The 23653-nt window shown below is 49.9% G+C and overlaps 1 protein-coding gene across 1 annotated transcript in view; it reads right to left on the reverse strand.

Annotated features, from left to right (window-relative positions):
* Nucleotides 1–23653, reverse strand: part of KLHL29 (kelch like family member 29) — a 335083-nt gene that overhangs the window by 225477 nt on the left and 85953 nt on the right. Inside the window, exon 2 of the mRNA XM_061433195.1 lies at nucleotides 17544–17651. The gene's annotated coding sequence lies outside the window, so the exon portion shown is untranslated. The remainder of the gene's footprint in view (nucleotides 1–17543; nucleotides 17652–23653) is intronic.

A 23653-nucleotide genomic window follows, 5' to 3' on the forward strand; every position in this document is an offset into this window, starting at 1 on the left:
GCCTGCCAATGCAGGGGACTCAGGTTCGATCCCTGGTCAGGGAAGATCCCACTTGCCGAGGATGAACTGAGCCTGTGTGCCACAACTAGAGAGAAGTCTGTATGTCGGAACAAAAGATCCAGAGGACCACAGCTGGACAAGCCCAAAATAAATTTTTAAAAAGAAATCGTGCAGAATCATCCCACTGTCCCATTATAGGAATACCTTGGAGATATTTCAGGTTTGGTTCCAGACCACTACAATAATGTGAATATCTCAATACAGCGAGTCACACACATTCTTTGGTTTCCCAGTGAATATAAAAATTATGTTTGAATTACATTGTAGTCTATTAAGTGTGCAATAGCATTACATCGAAAAAAAAAAAAAAGCAAGGCACATACCTTAATTACAAAAAAGAGAGTTGATTTACTGTGCTGTACAGCAAAAACTACCACTATATTGTAAAGCAGCTATACTCCAATAAAATTTTTTTTAAATGCTTTATTGCTAAAAAATGCTAATTGTCATCTGAACATTCAGCGAATCATAGTCTTTTTGCAACAGTCATGTCAAAGATCGGGGTGACAGATCGCCATAACAAATATAATAAATATGATAAAGTGTGAAACATTGAGATAATGACCAAAACATTACACAGAGACACGAAGTGAGCAAATGCTGTTTGAACAAACGGTGCTTCTATCGCCTTGCTCGACACGAGGTTGCCACAAACCTTCAATCTGATAAAAACGCAGTGTCTGGAAAGCTCAATAAAGCAAAGCACAACAACATGAGGTCTGTCTGTTCACCTTAGACTGTTTTCACTGTTGCAGGCACTGGAGGGAGGAAAGTGATTTGCCCAAGATCACACAACCATCGTGGAGGGAGGCAGGACCTGAATTCTGGATTTTCAGCTTAGAGTCCTGTGCTTTTCTCCTGGGCAGTACAGATATTAAATTATACCCACCAGACCCTTGAGGCCTGCATGGTGCTGGAGCCCTGGTGGGCATGGGGGCACCCTGGTGAATGAGATCCAGCCCCTAACTTCCAGGAGCTGACAGACAGCCTTGAGTGGGAGACAAGCAGGCGGCCAGTGCTGGGGAAGTGGTGCTACCATGCGTGAGAAAGACTGGCCCTCCTCTCAGCTTGCTCACTTCCTCACCCTGACCTTGATCGAGTACATTACCTAAAATGTGTGAGCCTCCATGCACTCATCTGCAGAAACAACAATCATAATAATATCTACTTGGCAGGATTATGACAAGGCCCTCCAAAGTAGACATTCTAGGACCAAAGAGAAGCCACCCACACCAGCTCATGTGAAAGGCAGGACTCTTGTGAGATTATGTGAGGTTTTGTGGGAGCCAACAGGTGGGCAAAAACAGGAAGAGCGTCAGAGGGCAGCCACAATGAGCTCTGTTTCTCGGTTCTGCTTCTCCTGAGCCATCACCTCCCTTTTCCTGCCTTCCACCCTCCGACCACTGCCTTTGAGACTGAACCAAGTCGTGCACTGAGCTCCGGAAGAATTGCTCTTGTGTTGCATCAAAATGACCATTTGGCTGAAGTGCCCAGCCTCAAATGGAACTCTCTCTGGTTCTTTGGAGAGAGATCCTATTAGTCTAGTGAATTTTTAAAAGTCAGGAACATTAGTCCTGGCCAGCTGACTCAGAACTCTGCCCCTTGTCCAGGAAACTGAGGCTGGAGGGTTGGGGTTGCATGATCTGCTATCAGCAGGAAGGATTGTGGGTGGGTACAGATGTTTCCAGAAGGTGGGATGGGCAAGGCAGGCAGCCTCTAACATGTATGATATAGAAGGCCCTTAAACGCTCATTTCCTTTCCTGCACTTAAGGTATAAACAGCATGTCATGTGAGCATAGAGAGAGAGTGGCTGATTCTGCCTGGGGAGGAGGTCTAGGTGGGCAAGTCCAGACAGGGCAATGGGAATAGCATTCCAGGTAGAAGGAATGGCCTGGAAAAGGCACTGTGGTGTAAAGTCCAGAGTGTGATCATGGTGGTGGTGTTAGCATAGGGGTGGGGGCTCCAAAGGCAGATGTCTGGGTCTCATCCTACATGGACTGGGGAGACTGGAGGTACAGTTTACACCCTGGAGGATCATGCTGGAGGCCAGTGTGCAGGAACCGGAAGGGGGCAAAGAGGGAGGGAGGGGAAAGAATGAGGCAGGAAATCGTGGGGTCCTGCAGGTTGGAAGCGGTGAGGCCCTGCTGAACTAAGTCAAAAGCAGCGGGGATGGAGGGAAGGATGGGTGGGGAGGGGTTAGGAGACAGAGCTAGGTGCCTGGGTGTGGGGGTGGGGAATGATGGAGAGAGGGTACACCCATGCTTCTGACTTGGGGACCGGGTAGATAGGGTGGCCATTCCCAGAGGTGGGGAACACGGGAAGGGGAGTGGGCTGGAGGGAAGATGAGTGCTGAGAGGTCTTGTGGCATCTGAGGTCATCCTGGGGAAGGCAGGGGGACATGGGATACAGACTCTGGGGACGTGTCTGGGAGATGCCAGTTCATAGCCAAGGGACAGGAGATCAATAGCACTTTGAGGGCTGGAGGACAGTGATAAGGGTTTCAAACTGCATGGATGGGGATGAAAGAGGCAGAGTGAGAGGATTAGAAGGACTCTGATGGCCTGGCTAGGTGGGACGCCCGCAAGAGTGGGAGCCGTCAGCATCCTGATGCAGCTGACACCGCATCACCTTCGATCACCTGTCCTTCTGAACAAGGCTCCATGGGACCCTGCCACCACTTTCCTGGAGGACCTGGGCCTCCCCCACACCTTCTACTGAGCAGGAGCAAAGAGTCACTGGAGCAGCTCCTTCTGACACCCCCAGCCCACATGTCCCTGTGCTTAAAGGTCTTGAGCTCTGGGCCCGGGAATGGCAGAGCTGGAGGCTGCAGTGGCTCATAAACCCCCCCACCTGCAAGGGGCTGGGAGTGTGTCTGCAGAAGGGTGGGAGCTCTTGGGAGTGCAGAGATAGGGAGGGAAGGACTTTCTGAGCCATCAGGGGGTCCTCAGTTCTATTAGGAGCAGTGGGTTTTGCAGAGCAATGCAGAGAGTGGCTGGTCTCACCCACAGCTTCTTGACAAAAAAGGCAGAGATCATCTCCTTAGAATCTAACGTGAAAGAAGGCAGGAAGGGTGCAGCCTGGCTTCCTAGGGGGCTCAGTTGGGAACTGGACTGGGCCCAGGCAACCTTCCCCACCCTCCAGAGGTCCCCATGACCCAGCTGCTGGCATGGGGGAGGTTTGGCCAGGAGCCCATCCACTTAACCAACATGGAGGTGGGATGGCAGTACATTAATATTGAATGACTACCACTCTGTTTACTTTTATAAGCCCTAACTTCCCATAAATCCAAGTCAAAATCAATCATCTTTTATGGAAGATATTAATGGCAATTCCATTATTTAAATCCAATCAACGCATTTTTTTTTTTTTTTTGTCTCTTTGTATTGAAGGGGAATAGTTTCTAGGGGGCTTTTAGGGAAAAAAAAGGTCAAATGACCTGGCTCATATCTCAGGATCATAGTTAGATAACTGCTTAGGAAAAAGGGATTCAGTTTCTCTCCATTCATCTGACAGAGTAGGAAGGTTTTAATTCCACTGGCCTAGGAAAAATAAAAATTCTTCTCTTGCATTCACCGCACCCTGCCCGAGTGCTGTCAGGGACGCTCAGCGTCACTGTTTTTAAACTCAGAACTGAGCTGTGACCCACTGCTATCCAAACAAATTTGATTTTTTTTTTTAAATTATGAACCTAACTTTTCCAGGAACTGGCTTCAGTGGCCTGAAAAATAGCTGAACAAGTAGGGTTGGCTTGTCCCCAGAGGTAAAAAGGCACAAAAATGAGACAGAAATCTCGAGGCCTAGGAGATGCCAAGGCCAACAGAACCGCTCCAGAACGTGTGTTTTTGCATGGATGCCCGCGTCCAGGGGGCCTGCTGCGATTCCCTGCAAGCTCACTGAAAAGCAAAGGACTCTGTGAGGCTCTGGACTCACCACCAGCTGAGGCAGGCTGGAGAAAGTCTGCTTAAGCTCTGGAGTAAGAAAGAAAGTGAAGTTGCTCAGTCATGTCCAACTCTTGCAACCCCATGGACTGCAGCCTACCAGGCTCCTCTGTCCGGGATTTTCCAGGCAAAGGTACCAGAGTGGGTTGCTATTTCCTTTGCCAGGGGATCTTCCCAACCCAGGGATTGAACCTGAGTCTCCCATATTGCAGGCAGACGCTTTACCATCCGAGCCACCAGGGAAGCTTTGTGTGACCAATGTCAAGAGGAATGTAACTAAGGGAACTACGCTTTCAACCCCCAACCAGGGACCTGGAGGGCAGGAGAACCCGCCTGAAAGCCAGTCCCTTCCTTCCCAGCGGACTCCCTCCCTCCTTCAGCATTTAATGTGGGTGGGTATCACCTCCTTCTGGAAGCTTCCCCAGTTCCCTGGCCAGATTCCATCCTTGCAATTTTCACTGTGTGGTGCTGATCCATTTGCACGCTCGCCCATCTCCCCTCTGCTTCTCTCCCTCAGCCCCATTCATTCAGTTCACTCAGCAGCCTCAGGGGCCCCCTCTGTTGTGCCGAAGGAGGGGGGCTCTGCCACCACCAAGCCCCTGGCCTGTGGGGATGGAGCCTTGTCTCATGCATCACCGTGCAAGCAGTTCTCTCAAGACTTAGCAGGGGGATTCAACAGGGCAGAGTTCAGGAGGTTTGAAGGACTCCTGATTTATCCAGCTAAGGAGGCATCTGGGTTCTAGCTACTCTCTGTTTCCACTCAAAACCAAACAAAGGAAAATGGGCTTCAGGTGCAGCAAGGGAGATTTAGGTCAGATTATAAAAAGGCCTGTGGGAGCCAGCAGAGCAGGGACTCTGGGAGCTGATGGAATTTCCTGCCCTGGAGACCTGGGGGCAGGCTTTCGTGGGGGGGCTGAGCCATCCCCAGGGCTCAGTGGAGGACGAGCAGAAGGACCCGGGCACACCTGGCAGGTCCCCTGGCTCTGCCTCCTTTGTGCACATCTCTTAGCAGCCCCGAAGCTCCCACTCACCGAGAACAAGAGGACCAATTACATGTGAGCGCACTCCTAACAGAGCATCATTTCTTGAGAACTGTCGGAGGTTGTCCCTGGCTATCTGTCAGAGCCCACGGAAATGCCACGCTTTCTGCCTTGTGACAAAAGCCGAGTTCTCTCACTCGTTTGACGGCCCCGGGCTGAGAACTCCTCCTCCCACTTCCTAAGCGATAGCTCTGTTTTCTGTCACTCGGTCCACAACCTGCACGGAAAGTCTCATCCTGATGGGGTGGGGGAGCTGGCCCGGAAGAGGGGGCTTCTGGGACCTCCCTGGCACAGCGGGTCTCAAGTTGGAGCTGCCAGAGGGAGAGGAGGTACCAGCCACACAGAACAAGGGCCTGAACGCAAGGGAAGCACTCCTGTTTTGGTGATGAACAAAAGGGAGATGTCTTCATATCAGTCACCAGGATCCCCTGGTGATTCCAACAGGAGGCCGAGGTCAGAGGCACCACCAAGCGTGGAGGCAGATCTGTGACCCGCTTGTAGCAAACCCATGAGACCTCCTCGGTGTGGTTTCACGGAGGCAGCGTGCCCTGCACCACTGCCTGCCCCCATACTTGTTTGTCTTACAGTATCCTTTTAAGTCACCGTCTATCCTTTCTGAACTCAGAGAAAGCAAACAGAGTAGGAAGCTTCCTGCTTTTCCCTGGCTGGGCCCTGGGCACAGCTCCTGCCCCACTGGACCTCCCAGGAGAGAGCGTTGCAGGCTCCCCTCCCCACCCACAGAAGCCAGGCCAGCACCCTCGGTTCTGGTGACACCACAGTGGGGAATTGCAGCCAGTTCTGCCAAGAGTTCTCTGAGGCCTGTGGGGACCGACGGGGAGGTCCACCGGAGCATCACTATGCCCAGGATGGCAGCTGTACCACCCCATTTGCCCACTTTGGCCTTTGAGATTCAGTTTACCTCTCTGGAAAGGGGGACAATAACTGTACCCACATCTGTCCACAGGGCTGTTGGGAGGGTTTGAGGAGAAATAGCCCTTGGCCTTTGGTCAACACTTGATACTCGTCCTTGTTATTCCAGAGACTAAACCCTGATGAGCCAGGGGAGGGGTTGGCCGGGAGAGCTCCTCAGCAGGGCACGGGCGGTGAGAGGGAGCCGTGTCTCCATGCTCACACATGCCCCTGCCAAGCTTGGTTCTAAATGGATTATTGTTTATTGGCGGCTTATCCCATCTCTCGGGTTATGAATTATTTACCAGATAATGACTTCATAATTGTTAATGACAGATGCCCCGAGGACAAGCTGACACAGTGCTAATTGTGGAGTCCCTGAAGCCCCTATGCGGCTGCATCCAGAGTGTTGCTCTTAGGGATGCTGCCTGATTGGCCCTTGGGGATCAATTTTGAACCCACCCCCCTCGTGACACAGATAAAGAAACTGAGATCCACAGAGGGGCAGGGACGTGCTTCCTGATTCCGAAGCTGGACAGTGGCAGCCCTGGGTGGGGCAGGCCCCAGCGCCTGATGGTCAGGCGTCCACTGTCCGGGTTTGGGCCGCTGGGGCAGCTGTGGGCTGAGCAGGAGTTCAAGTCCTCTGTGATGGGGTCTGGGGGATCCCCCACCATCAGTGGGGAGGAGGGAACCCAGGATGTCTGCTGTTGCCGTGGAGAATCGGTTTATTTATCCCAGATCCCACTGGGATCCCTGTGGGCTAAGGAGGGCCACCTCCCTGGGAGCAGAAGTCCCATGCTGACTGGGTGTATTCAGCAAGCAAAGGCCACAGGGTGACCAGCATGGGGGTGGGAGCAGGGGTGGACACACCAACACCTTCACTGAAGGTGCATTTGGTCCTGAAGAGAGTATGAATTACGTCCATGACTCGGCCAGGGTCCTGGCCCTTAGGCTAATCATAGCGAGTCCTTGCATTAAACTATGTTTCATGAGTTAGTCTAGGTGTTGTACTGTTTAATCAGCAATTAACTATTAAATGAACTCTGTGAGGTAGGTGATTTTCCTGATGGCTCAGGGGTAAAGAATCCACCTGCCAATGCAGAGACCCAGGTTTGACCCCTGGTTTGGGAAGATCCCCAGGAGAAGGAAATGGCAATTCACTCCAGTATTCTTGCCTGGGTCATCCCATGGACAGAGGAGCCTGGTGGCTGCAGTCCATGGGGTGGCAAAGAGTCAGACATGACTTAGGACTGCTGCTACTGCTGCTAAGTCACTTCAATCGTGTCCAACTCTGTGCGACCCCATAGACGGCAGCCCACTGGGCTTCCCTGTCCCTGGGATTCTCCAGGAAAGAACACTGGAATGGGTTGCCATTTCCTTCTCCAATGCATGAAAGTGAAAAGTGAAAGTGAAGTCGCTCAGTCGTGTCTGACCCTCAGCGACCCCATGGACTGTGGCCTTCCAGGCTCCTCCATCCATGGGATTTTCCAGGCAAGAGTACTAGAGTGGGGTGCCATTGCCTTCTCCATGACTTAGGACTAAACAACAACAAAAACAAATCAGATATGTGTATTCATAATAAGGATTATAATCCTCAGGTGAAGAAACAGGCATGAGGAGGTTCAATAATGTGCCAAAGTCACACAGCTGGTGAGGGCAGGGCCGGGATTAGGATTCAGGCAGCCTGCTTCCACCGTCTGTGCCCTTGACTGCTATGCTACACTGCTTACTATTGTGAAAGTGAAAGTCGCTCAGCTGTGTCTGAATTTTTGTGACCCCATGGACTATACAGTCCATGGAATTCTCCAGGCCAGAATACTGCGGTGGGTAGCCCATCCGTTCTCCAGTGAATCTTCCCAAGCCAGGAATCAAACTGGGGTTTCCTGCATTGCGGGTGGATTCTTTACCAACTGAGCTATCCCCGAATGCATGAATGAACGAATAAATGCTGTGAGGTTGTTTTGAATATGGGACACGCTTTCCCCAAAATGTTTTAAATGTTAAATTGAGAATACTGAGACCCTGTGTTTATGCAGGGTCCGGGGAACCTGTCTTTCTCTTGCACTGGAGACTGAGCTTGAAACATCAGAAAGATGAGCTCTGGCTTGGGGGTGCATGGTGTTCCCAGGGACAGTGGCCTTGGAAGGGCTGGTCAGTGCATGGCCTTCGCTGCTCTGAGGTGGGTGATGGGACCTGCTCTGATGGGCGTGGCAGATCCTGAGCAGGTGAGCAGGTTGAAAGAATCTTCTGAGTGAGGCACACATGCCACTCACTCATCCTCTAAATGTTCCAGAGCCTTCTTTGGGTCAGGCTTTGAGGAGGGACCCAGGGACTGAGACCCAGTCCCCTGACCCCAGGGGGCTCCTGGCTGTCTCCCAGAGCAGACAAGAAAACAGTCAGGTGCCAGTTGAGAGGGTTTTGTGATGGAAGGGAGACAGAGGGGCTGAGGGACCCCAGAGGCCATGTGAGTTGACCTCTTGTGATCAGTCCTTCTAGTGTTAGCATGTGATCAGCTCTGAGCTCACAGTCTGGGGATGAGCCTTGAGTACATTGGATCAAGGACTGCCCTTGATCCAAGAAGAACCAAATGGGTGCCGGGGAGACAAACAGCATCAGGAAATCAGAGGAGAAGAGAAAATTTTCACCAGGAGTGGGTGGCCTGGGAGCACTTTGCTGGGAGATAGGTAGGGATGGGAGAGGCTCTGCTGGGAGATGCAGGCTTAGCAGGACAAGAGCCTGGAGATGCGGTGCACAGAAGCGGGGTCAGTTAGGAGCACAAGGTCTGTCTGGATGGGAGCAGAGGCTGTGTGTGCGTGCATACAAGGGTTCTGGGGTGAATGTCATGGGAGGTGAGCTTGGCTATCTGGTACAGGGTCAGACTTCCTTTATCCGATTCCCAAAGCCAATAGTGCAGTTCTCTGCTCACCTGTGCAAGGTGCAGAGCACTTTGAATGCATTTTAGAAAACCCTGAACTGGTGCTAAGTAAATAATCACACTGTTTATTCTGGGTTGGAGAAGCAGGATGGCTCCTGTATGTGCTAATGGGAGGACGAGGCTCTCTGGCGGGCTGGAGAGGGCTGCCTTGGTCACACCCGTGAGCGTGGGCGTTGATCTGAGAAGGGATCCTGAATACACCCTCTCCCTGTCCTGACTTTTTTCCCCATTTTCTGCACCTGCCTGTCTGTGTACCTGGAGGAGGGGGGCCGGGTTAATTGTTACCTCCTGCGCTGTTACTAGGTTACTTTGTAAAAGCAGAAATATGCTTTTAATGATTTTTCGTTGTTGTTGCTACCTCACGGACCAGATGCTTTTATCTAAATGAGTTGCTACAAATCAAAAGATGGCCTGTGAGGGTTGCTAGGCTGCGTCTGTCTTACACAGGGAAGCTCCTGCTCTGTGAATGAGGCTTAAGTCTCCGCTATTCTTTTAGCAACCAGCTCCCTTACAAGGAAGGGCAAAACCACGCATCAGCAGCTGTAACGAGCGCGCCTCCGAGTGGCCTGGATGAGAGGATGCGGTGAGTGAGTGGAGCGGTCTCCAGCCTGCAGGGGTAATTCCATTCGCTCTTCAACTTGATGAAGGTGGGTGACGCCTGGGCCCCAGACGGTAGTCTTTGGGCTTCTTGCCTCACCATGGGTGGGATGACATTGAGGCCCAGAGGATGGTTATTTGATGCTGGACTTGACACACAGTAGGTGGTCAAGTAATGTTTGTGGAAGACAGGCAGGTGCAGATTGACACTTGCTCAGGGCTCTTAGGTTTCAATTTATGGAGTAGCAGTTGACGTGGAGATAAGAAGAGCTCTGGATTAGGAATCGAGACAAGGACTCCAGTTCCTACTCTGCTTTGATTGGCTGTGTGACCTTAGGCAAGACACCGACCCTCTCTGAGCCTCAGCTTGCTGCTCGGCATAAACAATGGCAACAATCATCACTCTCTGTCTACCTCCTAGGGTCTCTCTAATGACCAAGTAGATGAAATTATGTGAAGACACTTTGCAAACTGAAGGCACTGGGTCGTGGGAAGAGTAGAGTAAGTCATATGACCTTAGCCTTGGGTATTCTAATGAAGGGAGGCTGGGTAGCAGCTGCCCAGGGCACAGGGCTGCCAAAGAGTCTTGGGGTCAGGGAGGGCACAGGAAGCTTGGCTGCGACAGTGGTCTCTAACCAGTGCTTGGTGAGCCTTCAGCTGTGTTTCCATTATCTGAGAGGGTGGCTCCTGGGGGCTTAGCATGGCACTCAATGCCCATCACGGCAGAGGTCCAATTACATTTCCAGCCACATCCCCCACTTCTTAGGTCACCTTTAGCACTTATGCTCTGGGCTCTCCTGTCTTTTTATACCTTCAGGCCTTTGCACAAGCTCTTCCTATTGCCTGAAATGGTGCCAGCACTCACTCACACACACACACAGAAACTCACACACACATACGCATTTCCAGCTTGAAGCTTCCTCTTCTTGGAAGCCTGTGGTTTGACCTTGTAAGTTAGTGGCTGAGTACTCTCATGGCCTCAAACGTGAGCTCTGGATCATGAACTTGGTTTCATATGGTCACTGCTGTATCCCCATGCTGCAATAATACCTGGCATAGAGCAGGCACTCTCAAGAAGTATTTGTTGACTGAATGAGTTCTTCCATAGCACATTGTGTAAGTTCCTGTCTATATTCCTATTATTGTATTTATCACATCTTATTACATGAAGGTATTTGCTTGCTGGTCACCCCACTGGACTGCCAGCTCCTTGAGGACAGGTTTTTGTCAGACCTCACTGGACCCTGTACCTAGAACAATATACAGTGTAGCTGCCAGTGAGTGCTTAAGTGAATGAATGAATGAATGTTGGAATACACATTTGTTTTACCACAGGCTGGGTATTCCTCCTATAGCCTCAATGCTTCTGGCTCTGTCTGTCATGTTGCAAGGCACACTCACACAGACACACAGAATTTATGATTAGAAGATAAAAGCTAGGGGGATGGGGCGGGGGAAAAAAAAAAAAAGAAGATAAAAGCTAAAAAGTTCTGAGTGACCTGTGAATATATGAGACAATCAATAAGAGACAGAAGCCACAAATTCAGGAGCATCCTTCCATGGTTACTGGACAAACATGTGCATGGTTCTCTCCCATAGCAGGACTCTGGCAGGGCCTACTACCAGTCTATTTGGCATTTTCCTGCAAATCAGTAAGAGGTGCCCTCCCTCTGAGCCCTCACAGTACACAATAAAGCTGGCAGAGTGCAGGCTGGGTGTCAACTCCCAGGCCCCCCTGGGCCAGGTGCCCTCCCAAAGGGCACAGACTCACAACTGTGAGTCATCAGCCCTGGTCTCTGGGGCAGGTGCAATGTAAGGAAGGAGACAGGTCACCTGGAAAATCAAACTTGGCCACAAAAATAAACTCTGAGGTTTACAGATAAGCTATTTCTGGCCCAGGTGCCAAACGAGGTTTTGCAGCTGGAGTGAAAACTGCCGTGTGTGCCCCAGCCCATCCCTATTAGCTGAGGGGAACTGCACCCTCTGTGTGCATTCTGTTCCTCAACAACTCAGCTCCAGAAATGGGGGCTCCACCCCTGGGGCACTGCCTGCCTTTGGCTTATGATAGTCGATGGTTCAGCATGGGGTTGAGTCTCACAGGACAAGGAGGGCAGACAAGGTGGGTGCAGCCACCATCCTGGGCACAGGGCTGCTCTGGTGGATGACCCTGTCGGTCCCCGGAGAACTCTAGGAAGACAGGCTGCAATTCCCCACTGTGGGATCACCAGCACCAAACATTCTAGCCTGGCGCTTGTGGGTAGGGGAGGGCGTCTACAATGCTCTCTCCTGGGGGGTCCAGTGGGGCAGGAGCTGTGCCCGGGGCCCAGCCAGGGAGAAGCAGGAAGCTTTCTCTTCTGTCTGTTTTCACCTCACTGAGTTCAGAAAGGATCGAAGGTGACTTATGAGGATACTGTAAGACAAACAAGTGTGGGGGCAGGCAGGGGTGCGAGGCTTGCTGCCTCCATGAAACCACACATAGGAAGTCCATGCATTTGCTACAAGTGGGTCACAGATTTGCCTCCGTACTTGGTGGTGCCTCTGACCTTGGCCTTCTACTGGAATGGCCTGGGGTGTGTCACAAAAATATGAATGCCTGGGTCTCAGCCCGAGAAATTTTGGTCTAATTGACCTATTGTGTTGCCTGGATATTGGACCTGTAAAAATTTCCCTATATGATTTTAATATGCAATTGGGTTTGAAAGCCACTGTTTCGACTTGCAAAAGGCAAACAAGGAGCTGATCTGTTACAACATGATCCAGTATGAGATACTATGATGAAGGCTCAGTAGAATTTGTCTGTGCTGAAATCAGAGACTCTTCTCCCAAGGGTCCCAGGCAAGGGGGTCACGGTGACAGGATGGACATTGACTGCCACAAACTCCTAAATGTGGGCATATCCATATGCTCCATAGGAAAAAAGAGCTTGCGCCAGCCTGTGTGTATTAGTCACTTAGTCGCGTCCAACTCTTTGTGACTCTATGGACTGTAGCCCACCAGGCTCCTCTGTCCATGGAATTCTCCAGACAAGACTACTGGAGTGGGAAGCCATGCCCTCCTCCAGGGGATCTTCCCAGGGATTGAATGCAGGTCTCCTGCATTGCAGGCAAATTCTTTACCATCTGAGCCACGAGGACAGTGCCTGTAGGGTTCATTAAAAGCGTTTTGGGGTGGGGCAAGATGAATAGGGCTGATGTGTCACAGCCAAGGTACCTAGCTTTCAGAAGCCTGGATCCAGGGGCTAGATTTTAGAGTAGCTGAAAAAGCAGATAAATTATACAACATCATACAGGAATTTTGTTTCACCAAATCTAGGAGAAGGGGACAACAGAGGATGAGATGGTTGGATGGTATCACAAACTCAATGGACATGAGTTTGAGCAAACTCCAGGAGACAGTGAAGAACAGAGAAGCCTGCAGGCTGCAGTCTACAGGGTCACAAAGAGTCGGACACAATTTAGCTACTGAAGAAAAACAACAACAACAAATCTCCATAACTTTCACCCCAATTCCTCAGGGCTTAGAATCCAGGAATTCGGCAATACCTTTGAGATGAGACTATTGGTTAAATCTTTAAGATACACAGATGCCCATCCTCATGAGAATGATGAAATTGGAAGGTCTGGGGGAAGGACACACGCATCTTGTTTTTTAAACTCTCCAGGTGACTGCAATGTTCACTGAGGGCTGAGCACTGCTGGCCCAGGTAGCATCATTTTACCTCTGAACCTGTCCACTTTCTCTTGGGAGTTAGGAAGATGGTGGGTTATTCTCCATTTAAAGCAGAGGAGATGGAGGCTCAGAAAGTTGCATGGGGCTTGTCAAGAGCTAGTGGTGGGTTTGGGATGAGAGCCCAGTGGTCTCTCCTTCCAAGGTCCCATACATTACACTGTCTGTGAGGTCACTCTGTCCTGCAGTCCTGTGATCTCTGAACTGAATAACATCATCTGATGCCATAACAGGGAGATAAGAAAATGATCCTTGTCCTCCAGAAGCTCATGGTCCAGAAAGGAGGATGAGAGGCTCAAGGCAAAGGAGACAAAGGTTCACAGAGAGCTGAGGGAGAGCCGATGCTTCATAGCCAAGAGGTGGCTTCTCTTGGCCAGGCCGAGTCTGCGATGCAATCAGACAGGTGGGTAATGGATTCTCAGAACTAGAGAGAAGAGGTCAGGACCTTGGGACAGAGATGTTGCCCGAGAATCAAGCCCCGGGGACAGCCGAAGCAGAGGGAGTAGAGGGGCCACTGAGAGACAGGAAAGCTGAGGAAAATGCAGCAGCACAAACACCCTCATTTACAGGCAGAAGGAAAGACAGTCTGGAGTGGCCAGAAAGACAGGGAGATACAGCCCGCCCAAGCTGAGGGTGGGAGGCTCCCTTTCTCCATGAAACAAAAAGGACCCTGACTGAGGAGTCCAGGGTTGGCGGGAGGTCTTGAGGAAAAGAGGGAAGGAAGGGATCAGCTGTAGGGACCAGGCCGGGAATGGGCCAGTGATGCATGAAGCATGCCCAGCCAGGGCTCAGGGTTTGGCTAAGGCTCCACTGAAGGATCTGTGCCCCAGCCCGTTGGTTCAGGGTGGAAGCCGAAAGGGGATGGATGAGTAAGGGAAGGAGGGAGGAGGGAATGGGGAGCCACAGAAGAGAGGCTGTGTGGAGCGAGGGAGTGAAGAAAGGAGAGGATGTGTGTGGTCAGCAAGGGCACCTTTGGGCTGGCTTTGCAGGGTGAAGCTGCTCTGAGTGCAAAAGTCCAGGGCACAGCACACAGTGTCCTCTATGGAACAACTCCAGGTCTCGTTAGACCTGGGACATTTGCAATGTCCTCCCAGGATGCCAGGCTCACAGAGGGACTTGGGGCCTGGGTGGGCATCACTGAGAGTCCCAGGATGGGGCCTGGGGATGCTACGCAGGGGCATTCCTACCCACTGATGGCAACTGGCATTGGCTCTTCATCAGTTCTTCACCTAGGTGTCTATTAATACCATTCTTGGCTCAACCCTCAGTCTTACACAAACTGGATCCTTAGCTTGACCCCCAACTGCTCAGCCTTGCTGCAGCCAGGATCACACACTGCAGTGCTGGCCTCAGATTTCCCTCCTGCTGGCTGGTTCTGGTACCATCCTCTCGGTTATGCAGAGGATTCTCATCAAACCACTGCCAAGCAGAGAGTGGCCCTCCATGCTCTTTATCTGAGCAGACCCTGCTTTGTAGCAGGAAACACAGAGCGAGGCAATCTGACCCAGTTTCCACAGGAAGGTGATGGTTCTACCACTGGTCACCAAGGGCCAAAGCGGGCCATGGAAACTTCTTATCTTCTTGGGAACCAGTGGGAGTCCTGCACGTGAAGGAAATGGACAGCCCAGCACTGGGCCACATGCTGTGGTGGTGCTCCAAGGAATGGTTATGACTGAGTGTATGGTGAATATTTATTGAAAGCCCAGCAGGCACGGGGTGGGGTGGGGGAAGGGAACACAGAGAATCAATGTGATTCCCATCCTCCAGGGCTGTCCAGATGGTGGGGAAAATCACCAGGCGTTCACAGAGACTTGAGGCCCACAAGGAGTGTATCCTACCAGATATGCCTGGTGAGGTCACCTTCAGTGTCTTCCCAATCTTAAAATACGGGCTTCTCCAAGGCTGGGATGAATAAGAGCTGTGTGTCACCCTGCAACAGGGTTGGGGAGGAGAAGACTCCCAAATAAGGGCCATCAGAACCATTGCCTGGGTCTCTCTGTCCCCTCTCTGCCATCCACACTCACCCTAGAACTCGAAGACATCTTCTTGGAAGGCTGACTTCAGTGAAGAGCATCTCCTGAATCTTTTCTCAAACACTGAATGCCATGGTCACCAAATCCAAGCTTGTTGTTCTCGTTGTTTGGTCTTTAAGTTGTGTTGACTCTTTGCGACCCCATGGACTGGAGCCCACCAGGCTCCTTCGTCCAAGAGATTTTCCAGGCAAGAATACTGGAGTGGGTTGCCATTTCCTTCTCCAGGGGATCTTCCTGACCCAGGGATCGCACCCGCGTCTCCTGCATTGACAGGTGGATCCTTTACCACTGGTCCAACAGGCTCAGTTTTCCAACTGAAGCTAGTTTTCAAACTCTCCTCTCTGGCCCGGCAGTCGCAGAAGCAAAGCATTCCCTAGTGTCCAGGATGAGTAGCCAGATAACTGTCCAGCCAGCCAGTGGTGCTCTGAGAACAACTCTCAAGGTCAGGATTCCATCTGCCCCCGCTGGCCACCCTGCCTGGGGTGCTGGGTGGCAGCAGGCTGGATGCACGTGGATGTTTCTTCTGTTTGAGCAGCTGATTCAGGCCTGGCTTGGAGCCCCCTCCAGTTTCCTGCTGACTGCAATGGCTGCTGCACCTTGGCATCCCTTCTGTTTGTGAGGGCCCTGGGAGTGGAGGGCACCCCAGCCCCACTGCCTCTGAGTCCAGAGAGAAAGCTCTCTGACCACTGGACAATGGGGACATGGAGGAAGCTGGCTGGTCTGCTGCCAAGGCCCCTGATTTGGAAGGAAGCTGGGGTTCAGGCTCCAGGCTGGCCCCAGGCAGAGGCCCTGAGGCTCTTGGTCAGTGGGCACCAGGGTGTGGCCCTGCAGAGAGCACACACCTGAGCTCACCCAGCACCAGGCCCCAGAAGTGATGCTGGGTGACACTGGCCCCTGGACCTCTAAAGGCCTGAGTGTCATCGAGACGTGCTAGCCTAGGCCATTCAGCCTCAACTGGCCTGAATCCCACTGCCCACGCCCCCAACTCCCACCTTCATTATTCTGGGCCCCCCCGCCCCTCCTCAACTTCCCTGACTGCCTGGTCTTCATTATCTAGGTTGGAGGCTTCTGAATCAAAACTTTAAGCCTGAGCTCTATAAATTTAATCCAAGAAAATAATCAAATGACTATGTAAAGACACATCACAAAAATGTTTGTTGTAGTGTTATTGGTAAGAGTGATGTATCAAAAATGCACTAAATTTCCATTATTAAGGCACTGGTTAAATAAACTGTGGGGCTTCCCCTGGTGGCTCAGATGGTGAAGAATCTGCCTGTAATGTGGGAGACACCGGTTTGATCCCTGGGTCAGAAAGATGTGCTGGAGAAGGGAATGGCTACCCACTCCAGTTTTCTTGCCTGGAGAATCCCATGGGTAGAGAAGCCTGGCGGGCTACAATCCATGGGGTCGCAAAGAGTTGGACACGACGGAGCAACTAACACACATACAAGTAAACTTTAGAGCTTATTATAGCCATACGATATGAAGCCTTTAAACTACTGTAGAGGGACTTCCCTGGTGGTCCAGTGGTTGGAGCTCCGTGCTTCCAATGCAGGGGGTGCAGGTTTCATCCCTGGTCAGGGAACTAGAATCCCACATGCCTCAGGGTGTGGCCCCCCAAAAAGAAGATGTTATAGAATTGTATTTAGTGGCTTGAAAAGGTACCTGGGACAGACTGTGAAGTGGACATAATGAGTTACCAAGCAGTACACACCATGTGACCTCATCTGTGTGAGTGCATGTGTGCGTGTGCCCTCTGTTAAAGGAAAACAGCCAGGAAAGGGACACTGAAATGGTTATTTCTCAGGACTATGGTTATAAATAATTTATATAATTTTAGGTGCTATCTTTTAAAATATTTTTGCAATGAACAAATACTATAACATTATTTATTTTAATATTAACGTATTTTTATATTAACATATTTTAATATTAATAATGTTTTAATGACACTTAACAATACTATTTTAATAACAAGAGAAAGTTAAATTAGAAAGGAAGAATTACAATTTTTGAGGAGCTTAAGAGTCACGTAGCTGCTGGCTGCCCCCAGACCCAAATTCCTGTGGGGCCAGAACCCCAAGTGAGTGATCAAGAGAGCCCGTCATGCTTGTGCATTGATTCCAGAAGGGTGGGGGCCCAGAGGGCTAAGCCTGGCTCTGGGTACCAGGGAATCTCAGGGCTATGGTAAAAATCTCATGAACAATACGGCGAGAGGACCAGCTACATCTATTGTACCTCACGTCCCCGAGGTAATCACTGTCAGAGAAAATGTCTTTCTGACTTCCAGGTGAGCTGACCTACCTTGCACCGTCCGTCTCTGGCAAGCTCAGGATTCGTCCCCAGGATGCAAAATCCTCGATGGCCACCAACACTTAGCACGACGTGAGCATCACCAGGAGGCCAGGCCGTCTAAAAAGAGACAAGAGAAGAGTGAGGGTGCGGTGGTGAAAAGATAGCGTCTTTTTCGAAAAGCTCTTTTTTGGAATTCCAGCATCTTAGGTGGTCCCCATCCTAAATGGGAGCTTGTCCCTGCCTTGGATTTCCTGGTGTGGATGACCACGCACAGGCCATACCCAAACTCTGCCCTGGCCACCAAGATAAGGGGGTCTGAGTGGGTAGCAGAGAATCCTAGGGCAGATACTAGATCTCAATTCCCCACTCCCCAAATGCACAAGGCTCTAATCCCCACAGCAAAGCCATAATCACTCAATAAGAATGAGAATCATGGCATTCTTTACCATCTAATCCAAACCAAGAAATTCCAGAGATGGGAAAAAATAAAAAATGTACATCTTTAATTTAATGCTGAAAAGAGAACAGGACACAAACTTGAGAACCACCAAAACAAATCATTACTTTTAGACAATGGACCAGAAGACCTTGAGGAGGCAAATGATGGGTTCCCTGGAGAGAAGGTTTTTTTTATGAAATATATAGATTAATACCTCATAGAAAGAGACTATATGTTAAGGGGAGGCAGGGTTATTCCTAGTTTCCTCTTTCAAATATAATATATATGAATACCATCTTCAGGACAGGCAACATCACCCTCCACTGCAATAAATGCACAACTGTCGTTACCTGGGAATCAATATATTTTTCTAAATTGAATATATCATTATCAATTGATTTTCCCTTTTCCTCTTAGCACTCAGAGTCCTGGCTAGCTGGGGAAAGCTTTAATGTGATATGAAGGATGTGGACAGGTAAATAAGTTATTGTAAACTAATTTCATCTTACGATGCACTTCAGTCCAGTGACACGATGGGTCTTTCTCTGAGCCTCTCACCTTAAGCTTTTTCAGCTGCTGTGGACAGACACGCAGGCCATATCAAATGGCCACTTTAAAGCTGAAAGTGGCAAAAACAGTATTTTTTCTAAGGATAGCGTGTTCCCTTTACGATTAAGAAATAACCTCTGTAGGGAAGCAAAGTAAGCCAAGGTCACCATTTAACTCTGACATGGAGCCAAAGTCGTGAGCACATTTCCTCTACCAAGCTTCCGTGAAGCTTACGATTAAATCGAACCCTTTGGCCACAAAGTATCAACAGTACTGGTGACAAAAACGATCGATGTATTTCTGGGAAAGATCATTGGCAGATATGTGTTGGGGAAGAGAGAGGACTAGGGGACGGCGGTCAGTCCATTTTAAGATCCTTGAGGATCTCATTCATTTATATGCCCATTCATTCATTCAGTACATGTTAACGGAGTCCCTGTTATGCATCAGGCAGTGTCTAGGCACTGGGAATACGAGGAAACAAAACAGAAGAAAAAAAATCCTGCCCTCCTGGAGCTCATCTTCTAGTGGATGGAAACACAGAATAAACAATAAACTTAAGAAATAAGTACAAATTGTCCAGTAAATTTGAAGGCAGTCAGGACTATCTGTTAGAGGAGAAGTGGAGCAGGAGATGAGTGTGGGGTGCGGTACAGAGTAGAGAGGGCGGTTGGGGTAACAGGCCCCGTGAGAATATGACATTTGAGTACACTGGAAAGTGACGCAGGTGTAGGCCATGCAGGTGTCCAGGGGAGGGGAGCATTCAGAGCAGAGCAAGAATCAGTGACTCGTGTTCCTGGATCCTCAAGGACCCTCCGCTGTGGCTGGACATGGGACAGCCACACAGGACATTAAGCTGGAGAGGTGAGAATTCAGTTTGTGTGGGGCCTTGCAGGCCACTGGAAGAGTGGGGGTGGTTTAGTTGCTAAGCCGTGTCTGACTCTTGTGACCCCATGGACTGTAACCCGCCAGGCTCTTCTGTCCATGGGATTTCCTAGGCAAGAATACCGGAACGGGTTGCCATTTTCTTCTCCAGAGGATCTTCCCCACCCAGGGATCAAACTCACATCTCGTGCATTGGCAGGTGGATTCTTTACCGCTGAGCCACTGTAAAGCCTACTAACCGAGAGCCCGAGACCCTGGCCACCAAGCTTTAGAAAGAGCTCTCACTCTCGAGACAAACTCTTGGTTGCCAATATCAGGTTAACTGGCTTCCCTTCTCTCCATCTCAGACGGCTCGACTCTCTGGGCTGTGCCAGATGGATAGGGCAGCCCAGACAGGAGCTGCGGGGCAGTTCAGGGGGCGAGTCAGCAGGGCTGTCTACACTGTTCTGTGACAATGGCCTCGTCCTTCTTCCTTTGTGGTCCCGGAGGCCAACTTCTAGAGGAGATAACCAAAACCAAGTTCTGAACAAAAATAAACCGCATGCAGAGCAGAGTTCTCTGCGGCTGCTCCCTAATGTGCTTCCGAAAAGATCCTAGCGCAAACTGACGTTAGACATCACAGGCTGTGCTGGGTATCTCCTGTTCGCTCCTCCAGGTCAGCTCTCCATCGATTTCCGTGTCCTGGGAGGCTCACCCAGTCAGCACGGAGAGCATCACTCCAGCTCTGAGACCCTGGGACTTCCAGTTATGTTCAGCCAATGCAGACACCAGCAGGAGACCTGGGATTGGGGTGGGGCTGGGTGTTTATTTGCCCCCTCTCCTTCTTCCTTGCAGAGTCTTCATGAGATGGCTGGGACCTTCTGCTGAAGGTCACGGCTGGTGGCTGGTGTTGAGGAGGACACAGCTCTCTCTCTGCCTTCCAGTAACAGCTCCCTCCCCTTGCCCTGATTACAAGCCCTGGGGTACTGCCCTGTTGTATGCTCTCTTCCTACTGTGTCTACACCTTTGTGAATAGCCCTTTCACTGAACTCTCTTCAGATTACACATTTGGATGTGTCTGTTTCCTGTCAAGATCCTAATGAATACATTCTCAGAGACGGTTAGAGGCAGGACTGTGGAAATCAGACTTCTGAATTAGAATTCTAACATGGCCCTTAGTTTTGTGACACCAGCTAAATTATTTAATTTCTATGAACTCTCGTTTCTCTTTATTAATGCATCAGAGAAACTGGTACATAATTATTATCCACAGCAAAAGCATCAGCATCTCACTATTGCCATCACCTGCTCACAGTTCCAGGGCAAGTCACACCTCTGTCATGACATCTCTGCCCACCCTGACCAGAGGCCCCTCCCTTGAGGGGTTTCTAGCTGTTCTTGGCTCATATTTAGCATTAGTTAATATCTCAGTAATTTCATCTCTTTCCTCTTCTTGCTCTTCTTTCTCCCACCCAACCACTAATTCTTGCATCCTGAGCACAGACATTATCTTAATGTCTGAATCTCTGGCTCACAGCACCCATCACATGGGGGTGTGTATAGACCCTTCATTATTCACTATGTTTTCTTCTTAGAAAGCCTATAAGTTCCATCCATCTACCTAAACATATTCTACTCTAATGAGATACATGGTACTTAAAATGATTTTAAAATAAATGACTAGAAACCGATTTCTAGTAACAATTTAATTAAGATAACACTGTAAAATCTTCAGTTTCCAAAGATCATGGCCTGGGAAAATGAATCTCAGGAAAGAAACCAGGAATTCCAGGGAAGTAGGTATGAATTTTCATCCCTGAGGGAGATGAAGGTTCAACTTCTGGACTTGACTTCTGACCTCTCTGGTCAATCCAACCTTTTCTCTCCCACTAATCTCATCCTCAAAGGACAGCTTCCAGGCCTATCAAAAAGAAAATTTAAAAAGCCAAAGGATGAGGGACTTTTTTAACTTAAGTTTTAAAAATAAGTAATAAGTCAATGTCTGTGAAATTGGTCTTAAATCCTTCACCTTCTCAAGGCCTTTGCTGCTACTGCTAAGTCGCTTCAGTCGTGTCTGACTCTGTGTGACCCCATAGACGGCAACCCACCAGGCTCCCCTGTCCCTGGGATTCTCTAGGCAAGAACACTGGAGTGGGTTGCCATTTCCTTCTCCAATGCATGAAAGTGAAAAGTGAAAGTGAAGTCGCTCAGTCGTGTCCGACTCTTCGCAACCCCATGGACTGCAGCCTACCAGGCTCCGCCGTCCATGGGATTTTCCAGGCAAGAGTACTGAAGTGGGTTGCCATTGCCTTCTCTGCTCAAGGCCCTTACAAGATGCTAATTGAGTTTGACAGAGCATAAAGGCCAATATAAAACCAAGACTCATGGATGGGCTGTTTGGGTTACATAACTATCTAAATGCTGGGAGATCCTCAAAATTAACTCAGAGATATTTTTGAGACCCATTCTAAGTCTATAAATAAAGATGGTTCCTGACATGAACCAAATTGATAGCCAAGAGAATAATAAACAAAGGCCCCAGGATTTCATTTTTACTTCCCTATAAAAGATATCAATTTTGGGGGGAAAGAAGCTGCCTTAAGAGAGGAGAAACCAATTAGGGAGGCTCCCATTTGATGCAGGATCAGAGAGCAGCTCTGCCTGGATCTTGACCACGCTACCCAATTATGACTCCAGTGTCCGGGCAGCTCACCACCCTTCAGCCAACTGGAAAACAAGGATTCTTCCTTAGAAGGAAAAGAGCAAAATAACTGGAGGCTGTAAACTAGAGCAAGAAAACCAGCTCCCACACCCACCCTCCCATCAGTCCTGGAGAAGGACCCTTGGGCACCCCTGGCACAGGCTTGGATGGCTGCTCTGAATGTATCCTGCAAGGGGAACACTCATTCACATTCTTCTGCATTTGAGAAGAGAGAAAAACAGGCCATCCATGAATAATATCAACCATGGCTCACCAAAGCTTGCAGGCGTGTTGCCAACCCCCAAATAAACACTCTCTCTGAGTGTTTATCTATCAGATTCTCGACAGTTCATGGACTGAGGGGTCTGGAAGGCACTGCTTTTTCAAGGAGAGCATTAAGATGCAAAGATGCAGCACAATGTGGAGGCTTCTTGTTTCCATTAAGGGCCACAATTGGCCACTGATGAGACCCATTACATATTCCCCACGGTGGGGATGCATTACCTGGCGAGTTATTTTGTGGGCACGTGTGCTTCAAAGAAAGACAGGATCTTCAGAGGCCATCACTCCTCACCGAAGGATAATAACAATATTTTCATAACATTTGACGTTTATGATATCTACCTGTTCACAGTTTATCGTGTACATTTTAATAAGCTTATGAATACGTACTATTAGTATTCCCATTTTATAGATGGGGAAACTGAGGCTCATGAAGAATCCTCTAAAGTCACATAGCAAGTGGAAGCGGGAGGGAGCTAGAACTGGAGCTCTAGGTTTGTCTGCCCATCCCACGTCTTTGTTCTGAATTTCAGCCCACTTGTTCCTGGGACCCTAATCAATGAGGAGCCTAGAGTTGTTTTGTGTTTTCTCTGAAGTCATCACCCTGGGCTGAATAAAAGCACAGGTGTCAATGGACATTACATTCCAATCAGGTCCTGGTGAGCCCAAACCAACCCCATGACCCAGCTGGCCTCTCCCTCAATCCATGTTGCCAGCTTGTCAGCCAACCCCAGATGCTCCGAGGTGGTCAGGTTCCCAAGTGACCCCCCTCACCCTGCACAGACCCTTCCCACAGCAGAGAGATCACAGACGCATTCCCCTGGCCGCCCCTAACCCCAGTCAATAGGAGGGTAGCTCACCCGGATTCTTGCTACTATTAACTCAGAGTTTCTCAACCTTTTTCATTGTCAGCCTCCCCCATCCCAAAGAGGAAATTTAAATTCTTTCCTATGAGAGAAATTCCATTATAACGAGGCAGATGCTGTTGGGCAGAGTGGAGTCTGGTAGCTCACAACCACTGCACTGAGGTTTTCTTGCAGCTTCCACTCAAGCAGTCAATCCCCCACTCGCCCAGCCCACCTGATACTGCACCGTCCCCCACACCCACTACTGCCAGACCCTCATCTCAGGGCCCAGCACCGCCACCTGCCCTGTCACTGCTCAGAACAGTTCTCTCCAGTCTCCATCACGGCTACCTGGGGTGAGGCCTCCCCTTCTCACACCTGGATGATAGCAACAGCACCCCCTCATACCCCCGCAACATGGCTCTGCTGCTGCCAGAGG

This window comes from Bos javanicus, chromosome 11 (assembly GCF_032452875.1).
Source record: "Bos javanicus breed banteng chromosome 11, ARS-OSU_banteng_1.0, whole genome shotgun sequence".
In the NCBI taxonomy this organism is placed as follows: domain Eukaryota; kingdom Metazoa; phylum Chordata; class Mammalia; order Artiodactyla; family Bovidae; genus Bos; species Bos javanicus.